General features: G+C 42.8%; 1 protein-coding gene across 1 annotated transcript in view; it reads right to left on the bottom strand.

The window, feature by feature from the left end:
* Positions 1–16,415, bottom strand: part of SYTL5 (synaptotagmin like 5) — a 238,569-nt gene extending 222,154 nt beyond the window's left edge. Inside the window, exon 1 of the mRNA XM_032620740.1 lies at positions 16,304–16,415. The gene's annotated coding sequence lies outside the window, so the exon portion shown is untranslated. The remainder of the gene's footprint in view (positions 1–16,303) is intronic.
* Between the last annotated feature and the right edge of the window lie 3,346 nt (positions 16,416–19,761).

The raw sequence follows: 19,761 nt of genomic DNA, 5'->3' as shown, positions 1-19,761 counted from the left end.
CCTGAGGTTATCTCCAAGCCTTAAACAAGACAGTTTTCTGGGAGCAGGGTTTTCAGAAAGAGGCCCTTGTCCGCAGTGTGGGGATGGGAGGGGTGAGAGATAGGCAGCAGCATGGAGACTCAGTCACTAGGCAGCAGAGGTGACCGGGAGAAAAGCTGATACGTGTGATCAGCTAAGTGAGGGGACAAGACACAACCAGGACAAACTTGTGATACACGTAATGACACTCAGGGCTCCTGGAGCATACCGGAGGAGAAAACTGACTCCCGGCATGGCACATAACCATGTTCCTGGCTTCTTAAAGGGAGAGGCAATGCCATGCCTCCGCCAACCTCTGAGGACTGAAGAATTTAGACACATTTGGACTACATCATAGAAGAGGGGCCTTTGGGTAATAAAGGCTGTTGCCAAAATGTACATGATGTAAGAATAAATGTGTACAGGTGGAAAATGGATTCAGCAGTCCCAGGTAAGGCACAGTACAAAGTGGAAAAAGATTTTGTATTTAAGCACTCCATAAAGTATATCCACACTCAAAAAAAAAAAGGACATCCACACTTTCCCTAGGCTAATATTTACTTACGTTATTACTTCAGACTCTCCCCTTTAAAATGGACCGTCAACTGTTAAATCCTTTAACCTAGAGGCTCTAACCTAGAGGCTTTCCACCCAACATCATTTTGGAAAACTTTGGAAATTTGATTTTTCGTGTTTGAGATGATTGATGAGGTGTGTTTTGAAGTGAATGTCTCAGCTATGAAACTCACAAAGCCAAAAAAGGATTGTTGTTCCCCGATGAATAAGAAATGATAGCAACAGGAAACAAGCAACAGCCATAAAACAATAAATTAAAACAAATCCTAAATTGGTAGGTCACTGTCAGCCTGACTCACTCCTTTTCCTTCCAACTACTCATTATATTAACAAAAGAAACAAAGTAACCCTGACCATCTAGACTCTTGGGGATCCATTTTTTCATCATCACTGTTCCTTCTCATATTTACTAACATGTTTATTTAATTCCATGAGGTGGAAGCAGGCAGCTTTCCAATCGACATAAAAGCTAGTTACACTGTGCTCTGTCATAAGGAAAGATAAAGGGCTAAGGAAATATTGTGGCATAGAAATAACAGTTAAAACTTTAGTATTTACCAAGTGCCAGGTAAGAGAGGTAAAGTACCACACTCATGTTCTAACCAATAAAGGGCAATAGCAAAATTCCAACCTCTGTGCTTTACTCAGTGTGGACTCACATCCTGGCTCTGCCTGTACTTACAGACCAGATTTGATCTTAATGACATGGATGTTTCTGAAGTCCTATATTTTGTGGCCTTAGGGGAGTATCATACTTACACTCCTCCCACTTAATTCTTCCACCAAGAGGATGTTCTGAGCATCTCGGTAGCACAGTGAGAAAAACAAAAGCTGTTCCTGGATTAGCAATCCCTTCCATTTGTTGCTTAAACTTTCTAACGAGGGAAACGCTGAGGTTTACAGGATCATGTGACGGTCAACAAGCGGGCATCAGGAAAGGCAGTGCAGTGTTGAGGTTGACAGCACTGACTTGGGAGTCAGAATGTCCTAGTGTGAATCTTGGCCCCTCCATTTCATAGCTTGTGACATAAGGTTACTTCATTTCTCCCTGCTTCAGTTTCCTTACCTCCAAAGAGGAATCATAATGGCACCAACCTCCTAGGGCTGGTGTGAGGATGAAATGAGATAATCAGCCAAGCCCACAGGCCAAAGGCCACACTGCTTTGGCCCATACATATAAAGCATAATGACTGAATATATAAAGTTATATGGACCAAGTAGCATCTTGCCAATATCACAATATCTTTTGATCCTCCAAGTAAATGTCCTGGTCGTGTTGCCATAGCTGGGAATGTTTATAGACTATACGCTCTTCTAAAGCATATATACACACACACACACACACACACACACATATGTGTATATATATATATGCCTCCAGACATCCTGGAGGCACAGAGGGCCTAGCTTAGATGCCAAAAGTATTGATGTGTTAGAAGTTCAGAGAAGGGAGTAGTGGGCAAGGGCTGAGCAAACCAGGAGAATTCTGGATTTATCCCTAAGCCTTACCTTGGTCTAGGCTAGGCCAGGACTTGTATAATAGACCACAGATGCACAGAGAGGGCCAGGGAGGTCCTCCAGGCAGGTCAAAAGGTACAGGCAGGGCTTCCCTGGTGGCACAGTGGTTGGGGGTCCGCCTGCTGATGCAGGGGGCACGGGTTCATGCCTCGGTCCGGGAAGATCCCACATGCTGTGGAGCGGCTGGGCCCGTGAGCCATGGCCGCTGAGCCTGCGCGTCAGGAGCCTGTGCTCCGCAGTGGGAGGGGCCACAGCAGTGAGAGTCCCGCGTACCGCAAAGAAAAAAAAAAAGGTACAGGCAAAGGTAGAAATGTATCACCAGTGACCGATTATACCAGTTGGCTGGGGGAGAAGATTCCATAGGGAGGCTAGTGGGAGATCCTGTGAGTGGGGTAGTAGGTAGGGGCCAATCTGTAGAAGTAGCTTTTCCCTGGCCTAAGTCTTTTTTTTTTAATTTATTTTATTGAAGTATAGTTGATTTACAATGTTGTGTTCATTTCTGCTGTACAGCAAAGTGACTCAGTTTTATATATATATATATATATATATATATCTCCATTCTTTTTCATATTATTTTCCATTACGATTTATCACAGGATATTGAATATAGTTCCCTGTGCTATACAGTAGGACCTTGTTTTTATCCACTCTGTATATAATAGTTTGCATCTGCTAACCCCAAACTCCCATTCCATCCCTCCTCCACCCCCCTTCCCCCTTGGCAACCACAAATCTGTTCTCTGTCTGTGAATCTGTTTATGTTTCATAGATAAGTTCATTTGTGTCATATTTTAGATTCCATATATAAGTGATATCATTCCTGGCCCAAGTCTTTTTGTTTCTTTGTTTGTTTTGCTGTATGCGGGCCTCTCACTGTTGTGGCCTCTCCTGTTGCGGAGCACAGGCTCCAGATGCACAGGCTCAGCGGCCATGGCTCACGGGCCCAGCCGCTCCGCGGCATGTGGGATCTTCCAGGACTGGGGCACGAACCCATGTCCGCTGCATCGACAGGCGGACTCTCAACCACTGCGCCACCAGGGAAGCCCCTGGCCTAAGTCTTGATCCAAGTCTGGCACCTTTGTGAATAGAAGTTTCAGACCTTGTCACAAATATGTTTCCTTGTAACATACAAGGAAATTTACCTCAAAAAATAACAATGAGTGCCTACCACAAACTCCCAGGTAGCTGAGTGATTATTCCATATTTAGGTTCTCCATCAATTCACAAGGGATATTAAACCAAGTGACTGAATATACAAAGTTATATGGACCAAGTAGCATCTTGCCAAAATCACAATATCTTTTGATCCTCCAAGTAAATGTCCTGGTCATGTTGCCATAGTTGGGAATGTTTATAGACTATATGCTCTTCTAAAGCATATATATATACACACACACACACACATATATATATTCCTATACATATATTCCAATTCCTACTTTCATTGGTAACTAGTCAAGGATCCACATATTGGCTATACAGCTAAATACTTCATTTTTCACCCAGGTGTACTAAAATTCCCCCCTTAAAATACTGCACAAACGCAGTATTTTTCGGTACTTGTACTGTTAGGAATAGCATGGTTTTGCCTATTAAATTAAACCCCAAAAAGGCCACCAAAATGTTTCAGCAAATATTTAGCTGGAATAAGGTCTTCAGAGAAAAAAAAAAAAAAGAACAAATAAAGGTTTCATGTGGGCCAGTCTCACAACTGGCACTTAACAAATAAATACACCTACACCCAAAGCCTTCTCATTTAATGGAAATGTCTTCTATCAATCTGTTAATGCCACGTGACCCAGACCAGACACTTGAGAGGGCCATTTTAGCTTGTGGTGGAAGTGAAGTTGGAGGGCAAGGGTGAGCTTCAAATCCATCAGCCCACCACTGTCACCCTTTGGGTATTTAGGATACTTAGGTCAAAGGAATTGGCATATGAATATAGGGTATGGACAGAGACAGGGATACATTTCTTCCTTAACATCTTCTCTACATGAGAGCATGAATATGCTTTTCTATATGCCTTTCCTTTCGACTTTCCACTTATTACAGGGAAAGTGAAATGGGGTCAAACTCCTTGTTTACAGTATCCAATGTAATTAAAATATTGTTTCACCTGGAGTTATTCACATGCTACTCACCCTGCCAGATTCCAAGGGAGGAAAAGGCAGGGAGTACCTTCAGTCAACAGTATCAGAACCAAACTGCTTTCTTAGACCTAAGACTGCTATAGCAAGTCTGGTGTAGAGCAATTAAAGGGTCCAGGGCTCCTCCCCTCATAATTTCAAGTCCCGGGAGTGTTGAACCTTGACTGTCCCTATGAGGTGATGGCAGACAATGGCAGAAACTCTATACTAGCTTTACCATTTTTCTGTAAATCAAAACTGTCCCCCAAAATAATATATATTAAAAATCATTACTACATCAACTGTACTCCAATAAAATTTTTTTAAATAAAATTTAAAAATCATTACTACATATACACACTACTATATATAAAACAGAAACAACAAGGACCTATTGTATAGCACAGGGAACTGTATTCAATATCTTGTAATAAACTATAAGGGAAAAGAATCTAATAAAGTATATATATATATACACACACACATATATATACACACAAATATATGTGTGTATACATACACACACATATATATTTGTGTGTATATATACATATATACACACAAATATATATGTGTGTGTGTGTATATGTATATATATATATATAAAAAACTGAATCACTTTGCTGTACAGCTGAAACTAACACAACATTGTAAATTAACTATACTTCAACTGAAAAATGGTAAAAAAATCATTACTGATTCTGGAAAAATCGTTAAAATAATCAATCAATCAGTGAATCAGTCAATTAGGTACTGTGGAGAATACCAATGACATTATCTAAGTACCCAATCAGAATCCGCCAAACATAAATTTCACACTGAAGCCAGGTGTTAGTGAAGCTCAGAGAACAGACATTAAAAGGTCTATGGGGAGGGGGAAGGGTAAACTGGGAAAAAGTGAGAGAGAGGCATGGACATATATACACTACCAAATGTAAAACTGATAGCTAGTGGGAAGCAGCCGCATAGCACAGGGAGATCAGCTCTGTGCTTTGTGACCACCTAGAGGGGTGGGGATAGGGAGGGTGGGAGGGAGGGAGATGCAAGAGGGAAGAGATATGGGGATATATGTATATGTATAGCTGATTCACTTTGTTATAAAGCAGAAACTAACACACCATTGTAAAGCAATTATACTCCAATAAAGACTTTTTAAAAAAAAAAGGTCTATGGCTCAGTAATGAGCCCATTTGAAAGAAGCTGTGGGATGAATAAGGAACTCTCCTTGATCAGCATAATAATTGCAGAGTGCAAGCTTCACTATACATTTGAACAGCTTTTTGATTTATGGGGCAGTCAGGGAAATGCTTCTGTTTCCTTCTGTTTTAAGACTGAGCTAAACAAATAACCCAGTCAAAAAATGGGCAGAAGATCTAAATAGACATTTCTCCAAAGACATACAGATGGCCAATAGGCACATGAAAAGATGCTCAATATTGCTAATTACCGGAGAAATGCAAATCAAAACTACAACAAGGTATTACCTCACACCAGTTAGAATGGCCATCATCAAAAAGTCCACATATAATAAATGCTGAAGAGGGTGTGAAGGAAAAAGAAACCCTCCTACACTGTTGGTTGGAATGTAAATTGGTATAGCCACTATGGAAAACAGTATGGAGGCTCCTTACAAAACTAAAAAGTAGAGCTACCATATATATGATCCAGCAATCCCACTCCTGGGCATATATCCCGAGAAAACCAGAATTCAAAAAGATACATGCACCCCAATGTTCATAGCAGCACTATTTACGATAGCCAAGACATGGAAGCAACCTAAGTGTCCATCAACAGATGAATGGATAAAGAAGATGTGGTTCATATATACAATGGACTATTACTCAGCCATTAAAAAAGGAATGAAATAATGCCATTTGCAGCAACATGGATGGACCTAGAGATGATCATACTAAGTGAAGTGAGCCAGACAGAGAAAGACAAGTCTCACATGGTGATAGTTGTGCTTATATGTGGAAACTAAAAAAAAAGATACAAATGAACTTATTTACAAAACAGAAATGGACTCACAGACATAGAAAACAAACTTACGGTTACCAAAGGGGAAAGGCGGGGGAGACGGATAAATTGGGAGGTTGAGATTAATATATACACACTACTATATATAAAATAGGTAACCAACAAAGATAGGTAACCAACAGCACAGGGAACTCTACTCAATATCTTGTAATAACCTATAATCGAAGAGAATGTTAAAAAAGAATATACATATTTACGTGTGTGTGTGTGTGTGTGTATATATATATATATATATATACGTGTGTGTGTGTATAACTGAATCACTTTACTGTAGACCTGAAACTAACACAACACTGTAAATCAACTATATTTCAATAAAAATTGTTTTTTTAAAAAAGACTGAGCTACCTCTGAGAATAAGTGGTTTTACTGGGGAGTTAGGAGGGGCACCCACACGTACTCTGCTCACCACGGTGGAGAGGCCTTGAAGGAGAAGAGACTCAGGGAGCCAAAGCCCAGCGTACATTGCTGTCGGGCCATCACTAGAGAGTTATTTGAAGGTGGACAACCCTGAGTGGGGAAAATAGAGTGGAGAAGGGAGACGGATGAATCAAAAGGTAAGGCCGGGCTTCCCTGGTGGCGCAGTGGTTGAGAGTCCACCTGCCGATGCAGGGGACACGGGTTCGTGCCCCAGTCCGGTAAGATCCCACATGCCGCGGAGCGGCTGGGCCCGTGAGCCATGGCCGCTGAGCCTGCACGTCTGGAGTCTGTGCTCTGCAACAGGAGAGGCCACAACAGTGAGAGGCCCGCGTACCGCAAAAAAAAAAAAAAAAAAAGGTAAGGCTAACTCCTCCGAGAAGCAGCAGGACTTTCTAAGGGAAGTATGGAGGCCTGTCTGCAGGGACAATGAAGAGGAAGTTCCTCTCAAAGAGAAGGTCTGTGAGATCCCAAAGGCAATTGCTATGCATTGTGCCTCTCCTGCCCCCCAAGAAGGGTTGGACTTAAGTGCTCTCCTTGTGGACTACGATTTAGATAATATTGGGTATTCCCTTTAAATCATTTCCTTCATCTGTTGTAATTTCCTTTGTTTCGCTTACAGCAAGTTTCTCAACCTGGGATCCACGGTCCCCCAAGGGTGTATGGATAGACTTTAGAGGGTCCATGAATTTGGATGGAAAAAAATTACATCCTTAATATTCACTAATCTCTACCTGAAATTTAGTATTTCCTTCAAATATGGATACAGGCAACAGACCACAATAGTATGAGCGTCTGTGACTTTGTCACCAATAGAAATCACAGATATTTTGCATGTCGCATTAGTTATTGCATATATAGTGAAACATCCTTTATGTTCATTACCACTTTAAAATTTGGGTGGTCATTAGGCCCACCGCTAGCTCCTGTTGTGTAGTAAGTTAATAAAGAAGTACATCACAATTTTTTTTAATATTCTGATAATTGTATTTCAATATAATTTGTTGCCTTTGTAATCCAATCCGCTTGATTTTATGTATTTAAACCACTATTCTGGTAAAGAGTCCATCGCCTTCATCAAAGGGTCCATGGCACAAAAATGCTGTAAAGGTTATAAACCCTGGCCTAGAGTTTAAAATCTGGTACAGCCTTACAGCTTTGTATGTAGTGCTGTCAAAGAAAGCAGGTTTGAAACTAGAGAGAAATGTCACGTTAATAGCCTCATCACTCCTTACCATGATACTGCCTCCCGATACACACACACACACACACACACACACACACACACACACACACACCCTCTCTCTCTCTCTCTCCTCTCTGTCTCTCTCCATAGAAACAAGTGGGACTGCAGCCCATGAGTGCAGTGCTGAGAGCAGCAGTAAAACGACAGTTGGATGGTGTACAGCAGAGCAGAGAAGAGCCTCAGGACATACAGAAACCACAGGCAAGTGGATGATGGAGCAGAGGACACAACAAACTGTTCTTTTCTAAAGATACTAAAGGATGTAACCCTTAAGGGCCATAAGGAAACTGAATCTTGCGCCCTGCCATTCTAACTGATTATAATACACTTGGAAACACAAAGGGAAGAAACACATCACATGATGAAGAACACTGACTTTGAGAGCCATCAGCTCAGAGTGAGGGCTAGAGCAGGCTTTCACCAAGGCCATGCTCTGTTAGCACAGCATCTTTGTAGGTGGTAGTTGTATTTTTAAAAAATTATTATCTGATATATACAAAATAATCTATATCACTTATAAATAAAGTATAAGGAATAATGATAAATGACCTTAATGAACCCATCATCCAATGCAAGACCTAGAACATTATGAATGCCAGTGCATCTACTGTATGTTCCTACCTCTCCCATCCCTGTCTCCCCATCAGAGGAAAGCACTAGCCTGAATTTGGGATTTACTTTGCTTTATAGTTTATCATATATGTATGATTCCTCCCAAGGTATTGTTTATTATTGTTTGTTTTCGAGCTTTATAAAAATTATGCCCAACTGCATGAAGTTTCTGGTAACTTAGTTTTTCACTCAGTATTTTGTTTCTAAGAGTCAGCTATGTTCTTGCATATAACAGTGGTTAATTCATTTTTATTCTATTGTGAAATATCAAACTTTTTAATTTATCTATTTTCCCATCAGTGAACAATTAAGGTATTCCAGTATTTCTGTATTATAAGCCATGTTGCTAAGGACATGCCTCAGGAGATTTCCTGGTTCACATGCAGAAGAATTTCTCTAGGGGTTATATCTAGAAATAAAATTGCTGGGTCAAAGAGTATATGTGTGCTCGACTTCACAAGACAGTGCCAAGTTTTATTTTCCAAAATGATTTTACCAAATGTGCACTCCCATCAACAAGGTACGTCAATTCCTATTGATCCGTGTACACACCAGTACACGATGCTATCAGTTTTCATAATGTATTGTTGTCTTTGCACACTAAAGATAGTACACTGCTTCATCATATAAGGGGCAGAAAAGTGTCAGCAAGTGCCAAAGTTTTATCAGTACAGCTTAATTCAAGGTTATACGATGTCTTAACCTGAGTTCTCCCTGAAATGCAGAGCCTGAGACAAGGGTTTGCAGGCAAGTAATTTATTTTGGGAATTGATTTCAGAAAATAGAATTAGGGAATTTGGGAAATGGAACCAGAAAGAGAGAAAATCAATACAGGGGCATATTTTTGAGTTGGCCACAACTGTAGGCAACCGGGGCCTTCATCTTGCTTAGACCCTCCTCTGAGAACCTCTTAGAAGCCAACAATACAAAAATGCAGCTCCAAATTATCTAGCCAAGGATGGGAGAAAGGAGCGTTTATCCCTGGCTCCCAACCCACATTAGTCAAGGAATGACTCATGGGCCTTTGACACCCTCACATTCCGTAATACCCATGTGGGTGCCAGGCAGTTCCAACAGGCCTCTGTGTTGAAACAAAAAAGAAGGCTTGGCGTAGAAAGTGAAATATTCACTGTGAGGCTTAGGCAAGGTCCTGTCTGGTTACACCCACATGAAACTGGTTACTGGATCCATGGCTTGACTAAAAGGTAGGCTGAAAGGATGCACAGTGAGGCACAAGATGTGCCCAATACACACAGCTAGTAAGTGGCAGAGATGGAACGCAAACACGTGTGTTTACCACGGTTCAAATATTAGGCATTTAGCACATAGTGCGTAAACGCTGTCCACTGCCTACCCAATAGCCATCACTACCTTTCTTCTCTGCTAAGAGAACACTAATATTTTCAGGAAGCATGCAAAGATCTCTGGAATGGAGCTGGCACAGCAGCTGCATGGTGCCATCACGAGCCCAGATTCCTTCTACTTTTCTATTCTGACAACTTCACTGCTGGCATACATCCAAAGACATCACTCTAGGGTCCAAGCTGGCTCTAGCCATCATGCCTGCATTCCAGGCTAGCAGCTGGAGGAAACAGGAAGTATGAGAAGGGCCCTCCTCCCAGCCAAGCCAACTCTCTTTAGGCAGGCTTCCTAGAAGTCCCCACACAACATAACAATTCTATCTCACTGGCACAACTCAGTCATAGGATCACACCTTGGTGCAAGAGATGCTGGGTCACAGAGACTGCTCACTGGATGCACTGCCACCAGGAATAAAACTGCATTCTGTCCCTAAGGGAGAAGGCGAGAAAGGATATTGAGAGGTGATTAGAGGTCTCTGCCAAAGTACCCCTTTAATGTGGGGCAAGTTTTTAATCTATACTTCAGTCTTCCCATTTGTAAAGTGGAAATAAAAGTATTACCTCACAAAGTTGTTATGAGGACCAAATGAGATCATATAAATAAAACTGCACAGTCGCTGGTATGCAGAAAACGATTAATAAATGCTAGCTGGTATTAATTCACTTTGGCAAGTCATCATCATCAGGCCTGGCACTGAGCAGTACAAGCTCGGATAACTGATCTTATCAGTGTCTCCGCATTTATCAGGCTTGAAGGTGCTGGATGCCGACTCACCTCTGTAACGCTCATAAGTGTTTAAAGGCAGAGTGGCAGCTTAGTAATTTACAATGAGAAATAGAACTTTCACGCAGACCAGACAGCCTGACCAGGCTGTTCGCTCCCTGAAGGCAATGGACACGGAGAATCATAAGGTTGATTGCCGAGCATGAAATCAGGAGAAACAGAATTAGTTATACAATTCAACTATTTAACGGCATTAGGCTCAGACAGTCTATTGCATCCATCTCCACAACTGAGCTCATCTAACCTGGCGGGTCAGATGATCAAGCTGAAAATACCACAGGTAACAGTGCTGGGAGGTTTTACCAACTGTTGGCAAAATTCCCCAGGAAAATGTGTGAAAACCCTGAGGGTAAACTCAAAACACTTATGGCATCAGCAAATTCATTCTGAATAGAGGCCCTACACACGTGGTATAACTTTGAAAAAGTCATAAGAAAAGGAAATGGTTTAACAAGACCCATTCTTCTGATAACAGCCCCAGAGCAAATGGGGGCAGCATGAAACCTTCTTTCATCTTTAAGATCTACTGGATTACAAGTTGAGTCCATTTTTTCGTTTAAATGGAAATATTTTAGTTGCTTCATATGGAGATAATAGAGAACATTTATAAAAATTAAAAACAAAATGCTATAAATTCAGCAAAGAGAAAAATATAATGTATATATACACGTGTGCATAAAATCTCACATGTGACAAAGTACAAAGATAATTTTTTTATCTTCTAGGCTGAACATATACCTTCTCTTGAAGCAGTTTTTCTGTAAACAGGGTACAATAAGAAGTAGGAGAGAAATGTGTCATAAAGGAAACAGTGTTACGGACTTCCCTGGTGGCGCAGTGGTTAAGAGTCCGCCTGCCAATGCAGGGGACACAGGTACGAGCCCTGGTCCGGGAAGATCCCACATGCTGCGGAGCACCTTAGCCCGTGCACCACAACTACTGAGCCTGCGCTCTAGAGCCCGTGAGCCACAACTACTGAAGCCTGAGCGCCTTGAGCCCGTGCTCCACAATGAGAAGCCCACGCACTGCAAAGAAGAGTAGCCCCCGCTCGCCAAGACCAGAGAAAGCCTGTGCACAGCAGCGAAGACTGCAATGTGGCCAAACGTAAATAAATAAATAAATTTATTAAATAAATAAAGGAAACAGTGTTAAACTTTGGCATCAAAGTTGCTTTTGAGTCTTGGCTTCCCCTCTTGTAAGTAATGTGATCTGAACAAGTTATTTAATGTCTCTGAACTTTTTTTCCTCTGTGATAGACTGCAAAAAATAGCCCCTGTTCTTTACCCCCTCTACATCCATCTCTTTTGTCATATAACTTTGTAGGGCCCTCCCACTCTGACTCTGGGCCTAACCATGGGGCTTGCTTTGACTAACAGGATAAGGTGGAAGTGATAATATGCCAGTCATGAGTCTAGGCCTCAAGAGCCCTGCGTATTTCCATTTGCTCTTCCTTGCACTTCTGCTGCTGCCCTGAGGACACGACTCAGGGTAGCCTGCTGGAGGATGAGAAACATGTGAAACTGAGTACAGGCACACCAGTTGCTCCATTCAAGGTTAGTCTAGGAGTATTACTCAGTCATAAAAAAGAACGAACTAATGCCATCTGCAGCAACATGGATGGACCTAGAGATATCGTATTAAGTGAAGTAAGCCAGACAGAGAAAGACAAATATATATGATATCACTTATATGTGGAATCTAATAAAAAATGATACAAATGAACATACTTACAAAACAGAAATAGACTCACAGAACACAAATTTATGGTTACCAAAGGGGAAGGGGTAGGGAGGGATGACTTAGGAGTTTGGGATTAAAATATATACACTACTATATATAAAATAGATAACCAACAAGGACCTACTGTATAGCACAGAGAACTATACTCAATATCTTATAATAACCTATAATGGAAGAGAATGTAGAAAAACGTACATATATATATATATATATATATATATATATAAACTGAAAAAAAAGAGTTAGCCTAGATCAGCCAATATCCAGGTAACCCCAAGACATGTGAACAATCCCAGCAAAACAGTCTAGCTCACCCCCAGCTGACCTAGACACATGAGCTTATAATACACACTTACTGTCATACACTACTGAGATTCTGGGGTTGCTTGTTATGCAGCATTATTATGGCAGTAGATAACTGACACACACACATATCTGATATATTAGAGGTTACAGTGGTTAAATGAGATACTATAGGTAGAGTGACCAGCACACCAAAGAAATATATAGCTCTTTTGGGGATAGGTTTCTACTTTGTAAAATACAATCACATTCTTGAAATTATACCCAGGTCACTAGCATAAGTTTTGGATGTTCCTAAACCATTTAGTCTCACATTTACAGACAGTCTGCTGTTTTACTCTCGCAACAGAAAGCCCACACGCAGCGACGAAGACCTAACGCAGCCAAAAATAAATAAATTTAAAACTCAATTAAAAAAAGAAAAGTCTAGGGATCAGCCCATAAATCTGGATTTTAAAAAGCTCCCCGGGTGATTTTTAAAGTGCACCAGTTTGAGAACCACCGATAGTCTACTTCATTCCTTTGACTGGTGAGAAATCCAAGGCATAGGATTCTGCAATTGTTAAATCTCAATCTCTTGCTACTTGCTTAGCTGAGCTCCCATCAGCGCGTCCTCAAACCTGGTCCTTCTGTAAATATATCAGGACTCCTACTGGGAAAGAGTCAAGAATCCAAGCTGGCAGTGATATATGCTCTCTTCTTTTCCTGCATCAACTTAAACTTTTTCGTGTGCGCTAAGCATCCTCTTAACCATTTTCTGCAGTACATCTTCCACAGTAAGGAGTAGAGCAGGCTCCCAAAGAAAATCGGTCGCCCTAAACTGTCAGTATCTACTACTTCTTACGTTCGTCTTGCCCCTCCTGTTAAGTTGCTCTCCAGACTCCTAGGATCCAAATTAAAGACTGAGTTTGTGTAAACCAGAATTTCAGGGCATTGGTGCGAAACCACTAATTGTTTTTTTTTTTTTTATTGGTAAACCCCTTTCCGCTTGTCCCTGCGAAGTTGTGAAGCTCCCAAACTCAGTAGTCTACTCACAGCACAACTATTTGCTGAATGTTTACTCTGTTTCAGGAGTTGGAGGATCTGACCCACACTTAATATAATGCAAACCATACAAGCTGTATATATATATTTTTTTCTCTATATAGAAATATATTTTTCTACCTGCAGTCTCTAAAAGTTAACACAATCTACAAAAGTCATTTAGCACCCTTAGAATACCATACCCTGGGGGCAAAATAATCCTGTTCTGAATGTGCTTTTGCTACATTGATTAATATTTAATGCTTTAGTTGGACCAATCGGTAATATAATCACTGATTAAAACAGAACCATTTTCTTTCATGAGAGTCCAGCAGAGTTGCCGGTTAACTCTCAAAAGCCATCTATAAAGCCTCTCTCCCCAACCTCCCTCCCACTATACAAGCTAAAAAGCCAGATACTCACTTTCCTGGCCTCCCTTGCCACTAAGGACTGTTATGTGGCCCAGCTTTGGCCAATGAAATACAAGGGAAATTCTGTTGGGGAATTTTGGGGAAAGCTATTTCTTCTCTGATAAGAGCAAGTTGCATGAGGGAAATTATTCTATCCCTTTCTACTCCGTTTTCTGCCTTTGAACACGGGATAAGGATGTAAATGTCTGGAGCTGTCAGAGCCATCTTGAAACTATGAGGGTAAGGCATTGACCCAGAACCCTGACACTGTTGGACCACTGAGCCAACTCCAGTGATCACCTGCTATCAGCCTTCTCTAATTTGTTAAAGCCACTTTCAGTTGACTTTTCTGTTACTTGCAGCAAAAAAAAAAAGTCACAATTAATACGTAAATGTTTTCCATATATGTCAAACTCTTATTTATTTACAACACAGTGCAGTCTGAGGATCCACACTCTGAGAATCATTGAATTCGAAGGATTATCTTCTAGGAGTGAAGAAAAAGCATGCCCAGGTGGTGGTCAAGGAATGGTAAACCCTATCTAAACTTCCAGATTCATGTATTCATTCATTCAGACCCCCCACACACACCAATTTAATAGGCTCCAAGGATACACAGATATTACCCTGCCTTCCAAGAAATTTTATTATCTTGAGCAAAACTCGTGTGCAAACCAAGAGTCACAAGGTACGGAGGAGAAGAGTCACATTATCTGAAAAGTGGGAAACCTAACTCAGTTTGCGGGGCTCCCTGGGAAGAGCTTTGGGAAAAAAGGATCATCGCAGCTTCCACTTAACTCTTAAAATGTTACCCCTGTGAGCTGACTAAACGTCTCAGGTTTTATTGATTTTCTTCCAAGGGGGGAGGGGGGTGAAGGTTCATTTCTATAATCACAGATTATAAACCAAGTGATGATTCAGGAAAGAGCAATTTAGGAGGGGCCACCCAATCAACTGCCAGGAATGCTGCTCCCACCGTCTTTCTCTCTCCCCCAAAGCTAGAGAAAGACTTGGTCTGGTGGGGGGCGAGGGGGCATATTACTTTCCTCCCATATCAGCAGGGTTGCTCATCTAGAAGAATTGTGCCGTGAATTAAGACCACCTGTTAACACTGCATCCAACCAAACAGATGATAAAGCAATCAGCCGTCAACATGAGCCACAAATGCACGCGTTCTAGGTTTTTCCTCTGCTACTTTTAAGCAATAAAGGACAGCAACAATTGGTACCTATTTAACAGTCACAGAAACACTTGCGCTTAATGGTAGAGAAAAGGGAAAGCACCCTCCCCGCTGTGATTTTTCTAAAGGCAATTAATGGAAGCATTCCCCCTCCCACGCCCCCGCCACCCCCAGCCACACGCACTGGCAGAGGAAAAGGAAAACTAACATGTAGCTTTGCATTCTTATAAATCCTTATAAAGAAAGAGTGCTCGTTGATTTTCTTGCAAAGGAAATAATAGGTTTTGAAGCATCTCAGAAAATAAGACCGGCGGTAACCTCCTAAAATTTTCCTGGAATACAATACATTCAAAATAAAATATTCAAGAGTCCTTCAGTGAATTGTTTCAACACGATCGTGGCATTCACATTAATTGTGCCTCCGGAACACTGTGATTCGGTCAATGGTGCCGAGATTGATATGCAGCAACTGCGGTTACCTTACTGCTCTGGCACGTCCTGGGCTGGGGAGGCTTGTTCCAAGATCCCAACTCAGGCTACGGTAAAACATCTGCCACCTCGCCGAGAATGAGGAAACCGCCCTGGCAAGGGATTCCAGCTCACCCTTCCAGCTTTCTTGCCACCTCCGCCCCCCAAACGCCACCTCGGAGAATCACCCAGGAAGAAAGTGGGGGAGGAGGGAAGACACAAGAAACAAATAGAACATTCCTAGCCCCATAAACGCCGCATCCGGACATTTGAAGATACCCGGGAAATTAAGAATACGGCCCCAGAGTTTGGCTTGTTTGGGGTCTGGGCATGGATTTGATCTTCTCTGTTGCGTTTTAAAAATCGAACTTTCAGTCTCCAACGGAGAGAACCAGAGGGTGGAAGCAAAGGCAGACCGAGACACAGACTGGGAGACCCCTCCCTCCCCCCGAGTCACCCAAGCATCCAAAGACGAGAAACTTACCTGACCGTCACCTAGACGGAAAGGCGGCTCGTCCAGCCTCAGTAGGGGGCCGGGATTCAGGGGTGAGTCGCTGAAGCTGGAGATGAAAGCAGACCCCAGGCGGGAGGCGAAGTCCCGCTCCGAACCCGGGTGAGCCGAGTGACTCACGCGCTCGGCGCCCGCCTCTTGCGCCGCGCGCGCCCCTTGCGCCGCCCGCCCCCGGCAGGTACCTGGTCGGAGCGCTGGGAGGCGTCTCCAGCCGCCCTTAAGCACAGCGCCCTCTGCCCGACGCCCCTAGGCGGCAGCGCCAGAGCCCACCCGGCGGGAGCCGCGCCAGGCACAGCCCACCCCTCGAGACGACCGCTGCAGGACGAGCGCCTCCGTCGTGGGTCTCCCCTCTCCGCCGCCACCCCGGGACCCGCTCCCCTGGGCTGCCCATCTGAGCTCAACACACCGTCCGTGTGCCATCTGGACACGGCATTGCCAAGGCCCTCCCCCAGGCGGTGCCGGCCGGCTCCGGGGACGCACCACCAGCCCAGCACGGGCCCCCTACCCTGCCACCCTCGGTGTCCCCACTGTGGTGGCGCCAGAACCCACCCAGCCCAGAAACGAGCACAGCTGGCGCCTCAAGATCCCAGGTGTATCCTTTCCTTTAGGCCTCCCCCCTCCACGGGCCCTTATCTTGCCCCCAGGGCTGCCCATCCCACACACTTTCCACCTGCTGGCTGGATATAGCAATGCCCAGACCCTCTCACAGTTGGTGTCTATGACTGGGGACCCCCTACTGCCCACCACAGCCAATGCACAAATGACCCCCATATGCTTGGAGTCCCCTGCCTTGCAGACGTGGCTATGAACCTCTACCCTCTCAGATCCTCCAGGGTCCTGGAAGAGTGCAGGGGGGATGATGGGACCCTGGTGCAAGGGGGCACCCTCCTATTCTGACTTGGGGTGGGAAGAGCAGCTTAGGCCCTACCCAAGCTTTGTTGGGACAGTCAAGGTGCCATATAGTGCCAGGACTTATAGAAGTAATATTTCCGGCAAATATGGATTGGAAATTCTGCCTTGGGGCCTGGCATTTTTCTGGTAGAGGTAATCTTGCTCTGCTGGGTGGAGGGGGGCGATGAGACCACAGTCCTGCCTCCATCATATCAAAACTGGGAGGAAGAGCATGTAGAATAAGAATCCCATTAGTATTGGCAAGTGTGAGGGATTATAGAATTGAGAGAGAAAGAGACAAGAATGGGGAGAGAGTGGCACATTTTCCCAACTTAAGGACAGCATTTCAGCTGCCATACTTCCTACAGCTCTGGTCAAGAATGGAATGTTGCTGCCCATTCAGAAAAGTGGGTAATCTCCCCCAACACACACCCCTTCTCATCATCCCACTGCTTTTTTTTTTTTAACCACCATTATAAACCTACATCTCCCCCACAATGGGCAGAGACTATGACATTCATTTCAATGTTCCAATAACCCAGCACACAGCCTGACACTCAGTGGAAAACAAATTTTTACTGAAAGCTCAAAGGTCTAACATTCAGGACCTTCCCACCCCTGCCTTCCACCAACACCTCTATACTTTTCATCTTTTCCCAACTATTTCCTTTTACTTTTCTTCCTTATCTATACCTACTTTCCTGAATAATATCATCCCTCAGCTTCTCCATCTCTATTCTCTAAGTTTGTACGGTGCTGTTTCTTTTCCAACTTTATTTTTTCTCTTCTTCCAAAGTGTCCCCTACTCTGCATTCTCCCTTGCTATCTTATTTTCAAGGTTCATCTCAATGAATTGCTTTTTTGTTTTAAGCTATTAGGTACCTGGATCAAAATTCTTACCTATCATAAATCCTATATTCCCCTAGAATGTGTGCGTGTGTGTGTATCTAAGACAATGTCTCTTTTCATGCAAGATGATCAACCATAAGCATTACTAGAATCATAACGTCATCCATTCAATTCAACTCACAGCTCCTATGCACCTACCATGTACTAGACATTGTGTTAGGTCCTGGGCTTACAGAGATGAATAAGACAAAGTAACTAATATCAAGAATGCCATACACTATACACCAAAGGGTGGGGGAAGGGAGAGCAGACAATAAACTCCCGCAGCAATACTATAAGAGGGATGTGTACAAAGTGGTGTGGGCATGAGAAGGGAGCTCACAGCCCTCCATGGAGGAGGTGCGGTGGGAATGAAACATTTCACCAGAAGATAATTGAACTGAGCCTTGAAGAAAGACTAGGAGTTTTCCAAGAAAATAATGATGGGAGAAATACACAGAAGTTGAATAATTTACTTTGAATGCTTAATTTGTGCCTCCTTTCTCTTGTGATGGCATCTTCTTTAGGCAGATAATGTCCAAGACAGCTCCAGAGAGGATAGAGTTCTCCTTCCTAATAGCTCCAGCAAAGCTCCAGGGATTGGCTCTGCTTGGGTCATGTGTCAATTCCTGAACCAATCACCACGGGCCAGGTAGGTAGTGTATTCTGATTGGCTACCCTGGGTCATGTGCCCATTCCTGTCAGTCTGTTTTGGAGGGGAACGTGATGGATAGATTGATAGCCTTACCTGACGAGGAATGTACAGTTCCTAAAGAAAAAGATGCTAGGAAAGATGGGGACAAAAATAACATGTCCTCAATCATTGCCCTGAAAAATCTCTCATTTTGCAAAATAACACACTAATTAACAAGGCTTCTAGAAAAAAAAAATAGAGTTAGGGGCAGATCACTCAAAACTTCAGGACCTTTCATGAGAGTCCATTTATACAATCATTGCCCTGTATACAATCATGTATACAATCATTGCCCTGAAAAATGTATACAATCATTGTATACAATCATTGCCCTGAAAAATCTCTCATTTTGCAAAATAACACACTAATTAACAAGGCTTCTAGAAAAAAAAATAGAGTTGGGGCAGATCACTCAAAACTTATGCAACTTTATTAGCAGAGCATTAATAAAATAAAAAAATGAATATCTCGGACACACAGCTTGGTATGGCCAGAGGGTGCCTCAGGGGATATTAAAAGTGCAAGAAACCAAAAGAGAGGAAATTCTGACTAGATAGAGCTGAGACAGCGCACACGGAAGTGGAGTTCGAAGACGTGAGGCTACCATTAGGGTAAGCGCAGGAGGAAGTGCAATCTACCTGGAGCAAGAACCAAGCAAGGCTTCCTTAGGGAGGAAGCCCTTGGTGCAGACTGTCACTTTTCATTTTCTTAAAATAAAGCTAAGAAGGCTTCTGACTGTGCAGCAGCCAAGTTAAGTCCTTTTTCCTTTCATGCTGAAGGCTATAATTATACTCCAACACAATTTCCGCATTATACAGACATTGTTTCCCTATTTGCAATTGCATATAAACAATTCTTATAGAAAATGTGTTCTACCAGAAGAGATAGTGTATATTTATTTATTACCTATCAAATATTTATCAAGCACCTGTGATCTAATCCAGGCTTGTGTTTTAAA

This window comes from Phocoena sinus, chromosome X (assembly GCF_008692025.1).
Source record: "Phocoena sinus isolate mPhoSin1 chromosome X, mPhoSin1.pri, whole genome shotgun sequence".
Lineage (NCBI taxonomy): Eukaryota > Metazoa > Chordata > Mammalia > Artiodactyla > Phocoenidae > Phocoena > Phocoena sinus.
The sequence above is the reverse complement of the archived record's forward strand: the minus strand, read 5'-3'. Positions and strand labels throughout refer to the sequence as shown.